General features: G+C 40.7%; 1 non-coding gene across 1 annotated transcript; it reads right to left on the reverse strand.

Moving 5' to 3' along the window:
* Positions 1 to 6,381: 6,381 nt before the first annotated feature.
* LOC138093313 (U6 spliceosomal RNA) lies at positions 6,382 to 6,488 on the reverse strand. Its single transcript, XR_011146047.1, has one exon. It is a non-coding gene; the product is annotated as a U6 spliceosomal RNA (small nuclear RNA).
* Positions 6,489 to 11,279: the final 4,791 nt, after the last annotated feature.

Consider the following 11,279-nt stretch of genomic DNA (forward strand, 5'->3'; position numbering starts at 1 on the left):
TAATGCAGTGCTTCCAGGAAAATTTATAGCAGGTAAAACTAGGAAAACTCTAAAATTGATGATCTAAACCTCCTTCCTTCTAATTAAGAGATTAGAAAAAGAAGAGCAAATCAATCCCAAAGTAAACAGAAAAAAAGGAGCAGAAATTATGAAATAGAAAATAAATAATAAATCAAGGAAACCAAAACCAAGTTATTTGAAAAATGAAATTCATGAACCTCATGCTGGAATAATCAGAGGACAAAGAGAGCTATTACCAATAATGGAAATGAGAGTGAAGGCAACACTACAGTGAAGTGAAGTGAAGTCGCTCAGTCGTGTCCGACTCTTTGCGGCTCCTCCGCCCATGGGATTTTCCAGGCAAGAGTGCTGGAGTGGATTACCATTTCCTTCTCCAGGGGATCTTCCCGACCCAGGAATTGAACCCAGGTCTCCCGCATTGCAGGCAGACGCTTTACCGTCTGAGCCACCAGGGAAGCCCAATGGGATCCTATAGATGTTAAAAAGAGAGTAAGGAAATGATCATGAATAACTTTATGTCAACAAATTAGATAAACTGGACAAATTCCTTGAATAGAAACTATGAGCTCATTCAAGAAAAAATAGATAACTTGGAAAAAAAGTTTTGTGTGTTGTGTTTATGCCCTGTAACCTGAAAACTTACTTGTTCTTATCATTTTTTAATGGATTTCTTAAGATTTTCTATACAAAAGATCGTATCATTCACAGACAATTTTACTTCTTCCTTCATAGTGTTGCTCCCTTAGAACACCTAATACGATGTTGAAAGGCAGACTTCTTGTCTTTTCTCTGATCTTAGGGGAAGCACCCAGTCTTTTACCGTATAATATGCCGTCAGCTCTCAGGTTGCTCCTCAGGAAGTGGTTTGGGGTATGCCCACAGTCATGCTGAGATAACAGTGGTTTTGATAGAGTCGTCTCCCTGTCTTTTCTTGGACACACCCAGGCGTTGCACTTCACTAATTTCCAGCAGATGGTTCTCTTGTTGTTAATTTATGACTGGGCATAAATTGCTGTTCAAGTTACTCCAGTCAAGGCTCATTTGAAGGGATAGTTTCTGAGGTCAGTGTTTGATATTTGTTCTGACTCCAGGAGGATTCCTCCTGCCTTTTTTTTTTTTTTTTGGTTGGTTTGTTTTAGCAGTACCCCGTGGCACATGAGATTCTAGTTCCCCAACCGGGGATTGAACCCACACCTCCTGCAGGGGAAGCACGGAGTCTTAGCTCCTGAACCGCCAGGGAAGTCCCCCTCCTGCTGTCTTCTTTCTGGTTCTCTTCTGAAAATTCACCAGCCTGCAGTTTAGCATGTGTCTTGAATCTCCTTCCAAATGGTTTTCACCACAACCTGCATTGTCCCTGTGAATACTCTTAGACTTGGTCTTCTCCATGGTCTGCTGCTAATAAAGTCGGTTCCTTTAGTAATTATTTTTTTATGACCTGCTTCTACTGCCAGACACTGTCTCTGAGCCAGGTATCTGAAAATGGGTGGGGCATGATGGCAAGCTGCTCTTTAAATAACACCCTCATGCTAGGAGCTGGGTGTTTGCAGGGGTGTGGAGGGCAGCTGCATGGTGTCCACTGGGCTTGCCTCTCCTGGCATGGAACTACTGCTTTATAAAACAGGGCAAGGATGCTCAGCATTTCAGTGTTGTCTGAATGTCACACTCAAGGTAGAACCTACATTCCATGAGTGGGAATTGGGCAGAAGGGAGTCCCCATCCCTCAACCACATTCAACAAGGACTTAGCCTCAAAAGAGGTAATTAGGGACTTCCCTGCTGGTCCAAGGGTTAAGAATTCTGCCTGCGAACACAGGGGACATGGATTTGATCCCTGATCTGGGAAGATTCCACATTCCTCAGGGCAACTAGGCCTGTGAGCCACAACTACTGAGCCCATGTGCCCTGGAGCCCATGCTCCCTAACAAGAGAAGCCACTAAAATGAGAAAACTGCACCCCACTATGAAGAGTAGCCCCCACTTGTTTCAATTAGAAAAAGCCCACAGGTACCAATGAAGACTTAGTGCTGCTGCTGCTGCTAAGTTGCTTCAGTCGTGTCCAACTCTGTGCGACCCCATAGACAGCAGCCCACCAGGCTCCCCCGTCCCTGGGATTCTCCAGGCAAGAACACTGGAGTGGGTTGCCATTTCCTTCTCCAATGCATGAAAGGGAAAAGTGAAAGTGAAGTCGCTCAGTTGTGTCCAACTCTAGCAACCCCATGGACTGCAGCCTACCAGGCTCCTCCGTCCATGGGACTTTCCAGGCAAAAGTACTGGAGTGGGGTGCCATTGCCTTCTCCGAAGACTTAGTGCAGACAAAAGCAAATAAAAATAAAAGAGGTAGTTGGGGGCAGGATAAGAAATGATGTTTTGCTCCACCTAGAACACCCTCTTACTGGAAGCTCGAGGGATAGGGAGCCCTGTAGCTTTGGGAGCACTGTCTCTGCCTTGCTGAGTTGGGACGGAGAGAGTGGTCTTGGTTCAATACCACAGATTCTTGTTTTTCCTATTCAGTTTTCATACATTTTCTTGAATAGATGTTTCTTCTTTTGTTGTTTGTGCTTTGCACTGTTCCTAGAGGCTTGAGGTGGTTGGGTTTTTAAAAATAATTTTCACCAGTTTCGCTGGTGAGTGGGTCAATGAAGCTCCTCTTACTATCATGGAACTTCCAGCTGCTCAAATTTTTAAAAAGATGTTTTTGTGCAAAAATGCCATGGTCCAGAAGAGTCTTTGTATAATGTTTGCATTTGATGAAAAAAAAAAATTAAATAGGAATCCCCTAGCAGTCTAGTGATTAGGACTCTGCTTTCACTCCTGTGGACCGAGGTTCGATCCCTGGTCCAGGAAGTAAGATCTTGCATGCTATGCTGTGTGGCCAAAAATAAAAAACAAAAACAGACAAACTTGTAATATAATTTTAAAATATAAAGTATATATAATGTATGTATAATACAAATAATTTTTTAAATTTAGATTAGGGTTTTTTGAAGGTATATGCATGAAACAGTAGGAAATATATTTTTCTTTTATCTTTGTTGTACATTAATCCTTTTTTGTGCTCCATTTTTTCTCATTACATGCAATATTTATAAATATTAATCTTAATAGAAAAGGGGTTTGTGTTTTTTCAAATCAGAGAATATAAAAATCTTCCTTCAACTGTGAATTAAGCATTACTCCAAATACACATGTTGGCATGGTTAGTTTTTTATTACATATTAAGACTATAGGAAAGTGATTTACTAGCTACATTGTATTCAGTTCCTTAAATAAAAGAAAGATTTTGTCACTGGATTTTGAACTGCTTGTCCTGAACTTTGAAGTCACAACCTAACTGTCATCCCTAACTCATTGTTTATCTAGCTATGTATGCTGTTAAGGTCCATGCCCTAAGTGCTGTGTGTGTATTTGTTTTATTAAAATAGATGATTAACTTAGGGGGGATACAAAAATCCCATTCATCATAAACAATTTTTTTTATTAACTGGAAAACAATATTTACAATCCATTACCTAGTTTATTAAGCACCCACTGTGTGTTAGGTGTTCTGCTTTTGAGATATAAACAGCAATAAAAAGTAAGATGAAGATAAGCTAAGATTTATTATTAACTAGTAGTAGAAGTACAAATTATCTGTTCTGGATACTTGGAACATTCATCCTTGGCCCTTTAAATGACTTGGGCACATATTATAACAACATAAAGAAGAATGAGATTCACTAAGTATATACTATAAAGTTTACTAAACATATACTTTAATAATGCTTAATCTTTGTCACACTTAATATCTCACTTAACCTTTGTAACTGAGCTATGAAGCAGATACTATTTTCCTGTTTTGTAGGCAAGGAAACTAGAGAAATCAAGTAAATAACTCAAAGTTAAATGGTGGAGCTCGTATTTAAATGCAAGTCTTGTGACTTCAAAGCTTATTGTCTTTTTAAAACTTTTTATTTTATTTTGGAGGCTAGCCGGTCACCAATATTGTGATAGTTCCAGGTGAACAGCCAAGGGGCTCAACCATGCATATATGTGTGTCCATTCTCTCCCAAGCTCCCTCCTGTCCAAGCTGCTGCATAATATTGCAAAGCTCACTGTCTGAACTGTAAAACCAAGGCCCTAATTCAATACTACCCACAACGGGACAAACTCTTGAACAATAATTTGTTCAAATAGTAAGTATCTAGCACTGAGTGAGTTAATATATGACAAGAAATATCATTGACAGTAACACAGACGTATCCTTGAAGATATATGCTACACTAATAATTACCAAGCTCTTCGTATTAGAAATCTTTTTTAAAATTTTCTTGGCTGCACCTTGTGGCTCCCAGGTTCTTAGTTCCCTGACAAGTGATTAAACCCAGGCTTCTTGCTGTGGAAGCTCAAAGTCCTAACCACTGGACTGCTAGGGAATTCCCCATATTAGAAATATTATGTAACAAAATAAAGGTGATCAAAATATGGCAATAAATTTGTTGCTGCTCAGTTGTTCAGTCATATCTGACTCTTTGTGACCCCATGGAGTGCAGCATGCCAGGCTTCCCTGTCCTTCACTGTCTCACTATCTTATGAGCTCAAATTCATGTCCATTAAATTGGTGATTCCATTCAACCATCTCATCCTCTGCCGTCCCCTTCTCCTCTTGCAATAAATAAATATGTCTTAAGGTCATCTCTCACATATATCACTTATATTGAGTACATGTACTGCGAAGTTTTCACTATGCAATGATGAAATGATTTTAAGATGAGTCTTGCAAAGTATTCTTTTTTTTTCCTGTTCTTTTTATTTATTTATTTTTTAATTTTAAAATCTTTAATTCTTACATGCATTCCCAAACATGAACCCCCCTCCCACCTTCCTCCCCATAACATCTCTCTGGGTCATCCCCATGCACTAGCCCCAAGCATGCTGTATCCTGCGTCAGACATAGACTGGCGATTCGATTCTTACATGATAGTATACAGGTTAGAATGCCATTCTCCCAAATCATCCCACCCTCTCCCTCTCCCTCTGAGTCCAAAAGTCCGTTATACACATCTGTGTCTTTTTTGCTGTCTTGCATACAGGGTCGTCATTGCCATCTTTCTAAATTCCATATATATGTGTGTTAGTATACTGTATTGGTGTTTTTCTTTCTGGCTTACTTCACTCTGTATAATCGGCTCCAGTTTCATCCATCTCATCAGAACTGATTCAAATGAATTCTTTCTAATGGCTGAGTAATACTCCATTGTGTATATGTACCACAGCTTTCTTATCCATTCATCTGCTGATGGACATCTAGGTTGTTTCCATGTCCTGGCTATTATAACCAGTGCTGTGATGAATATTGGGGTACACGTGTCTCTTTCAATTCTGGTTTCCTCGGTGTGTATGCCCAGCAGTGGGATTGCTGGGTCATAAGGTAGATCTATTTGCAATTTTTTAAGGAATCTCCACACTGTTCTCCATAGTGGCTGTACTAGTTTGCATTCCCACCAACAGTGTAGGAGGGTTCCCTTTTCTCCACACCCTCTCCAGCATTTATTGCTTGCAGATTTTTGGATCGCAGCCATTCTGACTGGTGTGAAGTGGTACCTCATTGTGGTTTTGATTTGCATTTCTCTAATAATGAGTGATGTTGAGCATCTTTTCATGTGTTTGTTAGCCATCCGTATGTCTTCTTTGGAGAAATGTCTATTTAGTTCTTTGGCCCATTTTTTGATTGGGTCGTTTATTTTTCTGGAATTGAGCTGCATAAGTTGCTTGTATATTTTTGAGATTAGTTGTTTGTCAGTTGCTTCATTTGCTATTATTTTCTCCCACTCAGAAGGCTGTCTTTTCACCTTGCTTATATTTTCCTTTGTTGTGCAGAAGCTTTTAATTTTAATTAGATCCCATTTGTTTATTTTTGCTTTTATTTCCAGAATTCTGGGAGGTGGATCATAGAGGATCCTGCTGTGATTTATGTCTGAGAGTGTTTTGCCTATGTTCTCCTCTAGGAGTTTTATAGTTTCTGGTCTTACATTTAGATCTTTAATCCATTTTGAGTTTATTTTTGTGTGCGGTGTTAGAAAGTGATCTAGTTTCATTCTTTTACAAGTGGTTGACCAGTTTTCCCAGCACCACTTGTTAAATAGATTGCCTTTACTCCATTGTATATTCTTGCCTCCTTTGTCAAAGATAAGGTGTGCATACGTGTGTGGATTTATCTCTGGGCTTTTGTTTTTGTTCCATTGATCTATATGTCTGTCTTTGTGCCAGTACCATACTGTTTTGATGACTGTGGCTTTGTAGTAGAGCCTGAAGCCAGGCAAGTTGATTCCTCCAGTTCCATTCTTATTTCTCAAGATTGCTTTGGCAATTCGAGGTTTTTTGAAAAAATATGGAACGCTTCACGAATTTGCATGTCATCCTTGCGCAGGGGCCATGCTAATCTTCTCTGTATCGTTCCAATTTTAGTATATGTGCTCCTGAAGCGAGCACCAAAGTAGTCTTTTTTATTAAGATATAATTCACGTACAGAAAAATTTTTCCTTAAAGCATACAATTCAATAATTTTTAGTATATTCATGGGAATTCCCTGGCAGTCCAATGGCTGACACCTTGCCCTTTCACTGCGGAGGGCCAGGGTTCAATTCCTGGTTGGAGAACTAAGATGCCACAGGCCACATGGCTTGGCCATAAGTAAATAACCAGAATGAGAAGTGAGTTTTTGTAATTAATTAATTATTTTTGACTGCCTTGGGTCTTCGTTGCTGCATGGGCTTTCTCCAGTTGCAGTGAGCGGGGGCTACTCTCTAGCTGCGGTGCTTGGGCTGCTTGTTGTGGTGGCTTCTCGTTGCACAGAACGGGCTCTAGGGCACTCTGGCTCAGTAGTTGTGGCTCACAGGCTCTGGAGAGATGGCTCAGTAGTTGTGGTGCATGGGCTTAGTTGCCCACAACATGTGGGGTCTTCCTAGACCAGAGATCAAATCTGTGTCCCCTGAAGTGGTAGGCAGATTCTTAACGGCAGGACCACCAGGGAAGTCCTGCAAGGGACAATCTTCGTTTACTGAAATATCAGCACCATTCTTTGTCCACACATCCCTGAAGCAGTGACGATAATTCGATATCTGCAGTATCTTGATAGCACAGGAAAAAAGCAGCTGAGTGGTAACAAGTTGAGGGTACTGCTTAAGGCTCTCAGGTACAACTGTAGTCAGCCCAAGTTTTCTAAACCTTAAATGTAAGCCTCACTGATGTTCTATTCTAGCAGTTTCTAAATCTAGCAACATTATGAAATCATTTAGGAAGCTTATTGCCAAATGCAAAAGAGATGGAAAATTTTTGTACACATCTTACAAGCAATTATTAAATTATATAGTCTTTGGCTTTCCAGGCACCAATTTATAACAGGCTGCTGCCAAATTACGACTGAAAAGGTCAAAGGAACTTAAAACCACGGAAAAAAGTCTGCATCAATAAGTAGATAGGATCCAAATTTTCCGAACTTAAAAAAAAATTCTCAGTATCGAACAAGACTAGACTGAAGACAAACACGCCAGAGATGACATTCAACTTCTCTTCCAAAAAAAACAGGATGTTGGTATAGTAAGTAAACAGACGAGATCTTGGCAGAATCCAACTATCAACCTCTAATTCAGTGGAATAAAGAAGTGGCAGAAAGGGAGTTCTTGGTGGCCCAGCAGTTAGGACTGCTGTGGCCCAGTGTTCAACCCCTGCTTGGAGAACTGGGATCTCACAAGCCACGAGACTCCACCAAAGTGGGGGGAAAAATGGCAGAAAGAAGAATGTCACAAGACTTCAGGGGAGAAGTGCAACTTAAGGCCACATTTATAAGGCCTTTAAAAGCCACAGGAGTTGGAAGGCCTCAAGGCAAGCACGCGCACACCAAACATAAGCCAGCAGGTGAAGCAGCATTTCCCCACTTAGGAGGGAGTTGCAGCAGGAAAGACACAGAACACAGCCACGCCGACTATATGGAATGGTATTTGGGCCAAATAAGAAGTTAGAAAGCTGACCCCGGTAGGGTGATTTCACCAGACACAAGAAGGAAACACTCAGGATGTTGGATTATGAGCACAGTCATGCAAATTGACACTAAAGATCTCTCCTACTTAACGACTGGAGAGGATGTACTCAACAATAAGACAGTGTACAATGTGGAGATCCAAGGAGGTTCTCTTTCCTTTGTTTTTAAGCAAATATTAGACTTGAATAGATCTCTTTTCTTTCAGGAATGAAAAAATACTGAAAAAGTAAAAATGGAACCTATGGGACAATTCTGCAACGTAAATAAGAGAACTGACTAGCAAAGAGCAATCTACTTTTCAATCTTAATCCCCCAAATATTCAGAGTGCTTATTGTGTGCCAAACACTGTTCTAGGCACTTGAGGATATTATGTCAATGAATTTTGTTCACATGGAGCTTATACTGGGGGAGAAAGAAGAGACAGACACCAGAGATTTTTAAAAGTTAGTATATATACAAAACAAACAAACAAAAAAAAGAAAACAAACAAGTTAGTATATATATTGGAGGGGCTTCCAAGGTGGCTCAGTGGTAAAGAATCCACCAGTCAATGCAGGAAACGCAGGAGATGCGGGTTCGATTCCTGGGTCAGCAAGATCCCCTGAAGAAGGAAATGGCAACCCACTCCAGAATTCTTGCTTGGGAAATTCCATGGACAGAAGAGCCTGGCAGGGTACAATCTATGGGGTCACAAAGAGTAAGACCAACTGAGTGACTAAGCACAGCATAGTAATCCAGGTAAGAGATGATAATGATTCAGGCCAGAGTAGCAGGAATGGAGGGGTGGGACATGGTCATATTCTGGATATAGTTTGAAAATAGAGCCAACAGATTACCCAAAAAATTGGGTTATAGAGCTATGGTTTTTTCCAATAATCATTTATGGATGTGAGGGTTGGATTATAAAGAAAGCGAGGTGCCGAAGAATTGGTTCTTTCTAACTGTGGTGCTGGAGAAGACTCTTGAGAGTCCCTTGGACTGCAAGGAGATCAAACCAGTCAATCCTAAAGGAAATCAGCCCTGAGTATTCATTGGAAGGACTGACGCTAAAGCTGAAGCTCCAATACTCTGGCCTTGTGATGAGAGGAGCTGACTCATTGGAAAAGCCCCTGGTGCTGGGAAAGATTGAGGGCAAGCAGAGAAGGGAGCAACAGAGGATGAGACGGTTGGATGGCATCATGGACCCAATGCACATGCATTTGATCAAACTCTTCGAGATACTGAAGGATAGGCAAGCCTGGTATATTGCAGTCCGTGGGGTCCCAAACAGTCGGACACAATTTAGCGACTGAACAGCAACAACAACAATAGTGGTCAAGGATGACTTCAAGATTTTTGGCTTGAGCTACTAGAGAGCTGAGGTTGTTATTAACCTAGCCGGAGAAAGTCTGCACGGAAGAGGTTTTGAGGGGAAAGAGCAGGAGTTTGGTTTTGAACTTCTTAAGTTTGGGATGCTTATTGGACATCCAAGTGGACATGTAAAGCTGGCAGCCAGATAAATGAGGCTGCAGGTTTAATGAAATGTTTACAGTAGAGATAAAATTTGGGAAGCCTTCAAATAGTTTTTAAAAACAGGAGACTGGGACTTCCCTGGTGGTCCAGTGGCTGAAACTGCGCTCCCAATGGAGGGAGCCTGGGTTTGATCCCAGGTTGGAGAACTACATCCCATATGCTGCAATTAAGAGTTCGAATGCCACACCTAAAGATCAGGAGCTCTGAAACGAAGACTTGGCACAGCCAAATATATAAACAAATATTAAAAAAATAATAGTACCTCTGAGGTGAAGTGAGTGAAGTTGCTCAGTCATGTCCGACTCTTTGCGACCCCATGTACTGTAGCCTATCAGGCTCCTCTGTCCATGGGATTTTCCAGGCAAGAGTGCTGGAGTGGATTGCCATTTCCTTCTCCAGGGGATCTTCCCAACCCAGGAATCGAACCCAGGTCTCCCGCACTGCAGGCAGATGCTTTACTGTCTGAGCCACCAGGGAAGCCTCTAAGGTAGGTACTAGTAAAAAAATATTAAACCTGAGACTGGCTGATGGAGTGAATGATAGAGAAGAGGACAAAGGTCTAACAGACCTTAGGACACCTGAACATCATTAGTAGTCAGGGAAAAGAGGAGGTGTCAGAGGAAAGGGGACCGAGGAGTAACAAGCAGCGAGACGGGGGAAATACTCAGTGTTGTGGACTGGAAGCCAAGCAGTCAGCTTTAGAAATTGTGTTATCAGATCCTTTCTAGAAAACAGAAGGAAAAAATCTTTCTGTTTTCTATGCTCTCCTCCTCATTTCCCCAACCACTTGGTCACTGAAAATGGGAGTGAATATGAGAGGGATACAACTCCTAAAACACAAAGAGTCCACTACAGCAAATTTGGGGAGAGTGAGCCTTGGTTAAGAATGAGCCTGAAGTCTGATTTAGCTAAAATTTGAAGTGAAAATTTAAAAATTACACTTTCCATGTTTTAATAGTGATGTGTTAGTTGCTCAGTTGTATCCAACTCTTTGAGACCCCATGGAGCCCACCCTGCTGCTCTGTCCATGGAATTCTCCAGGCAAGAATACTGGAGTGGGTTGCCATGTCCTCCTCCAGGGGGTCTTCCTGACTCAGGGATCAAACCTGGATCTCCCTCATTGCAGTCAGATTCTTTACCGTTTGAGCTACCAGGGAAGCCCAGATAATTGTGGAAAATGGCACTAAATTTCTGTCTCAATAACAAAGTTTTTTTCAAAAACTCCAAGAGATTTGTATTCATCATTTTTTTTTTACATTTCTAGTTTCCATTGCTAGAGAAAACAGTAGTGCTGGTTATTTGTTTTGAGGTGATTTCATGTGGTGTGGTGTGGTGTGTGTGTTTATACAGGATTGCACCAGAACAGTTCTGTTTCCTATCTCTTAATTGGTTTAGACAAATTAGACCAAGTGAAGTTTTCCTATATGCCAAACATAATATTGACTTGACATATTAGTATGAAAAATAATCAATAAAAATGAAATAACAAAATCAGTAACAATCATTTTAAAGGGATGGGTGAAATTTCATGTCAGAAACTGTGATACTTCTAGATATGATATGAAAGACATTTTTAATGCTTTTCTTTAACTAGAGGTTCCTAAACATTAAATTTAAAAGCATGAGGCTGATATTTTTAAAACCTGTGCATTTTAATGAGGATAATCATTACTATATAAGACATATTCTGTCTGCCTAATACGACAGACACTGAAAAAAAATCTAAGTG

Source organism: Capricornis sumatraensis, chromosome 16 (genome assembly GCF_032405125.1).
Source record: "Capricornis sumatraensis isolate serow.1 chromosome 16, serow.2, whole genome shotgun sequence".
Classification (NCBI taxonomy): Eukaryota; Metazoa; Chordata; class Mammalia; order Artiodactyla; family Bovidae; genus Capricornis; species Capricornis sumatraensis.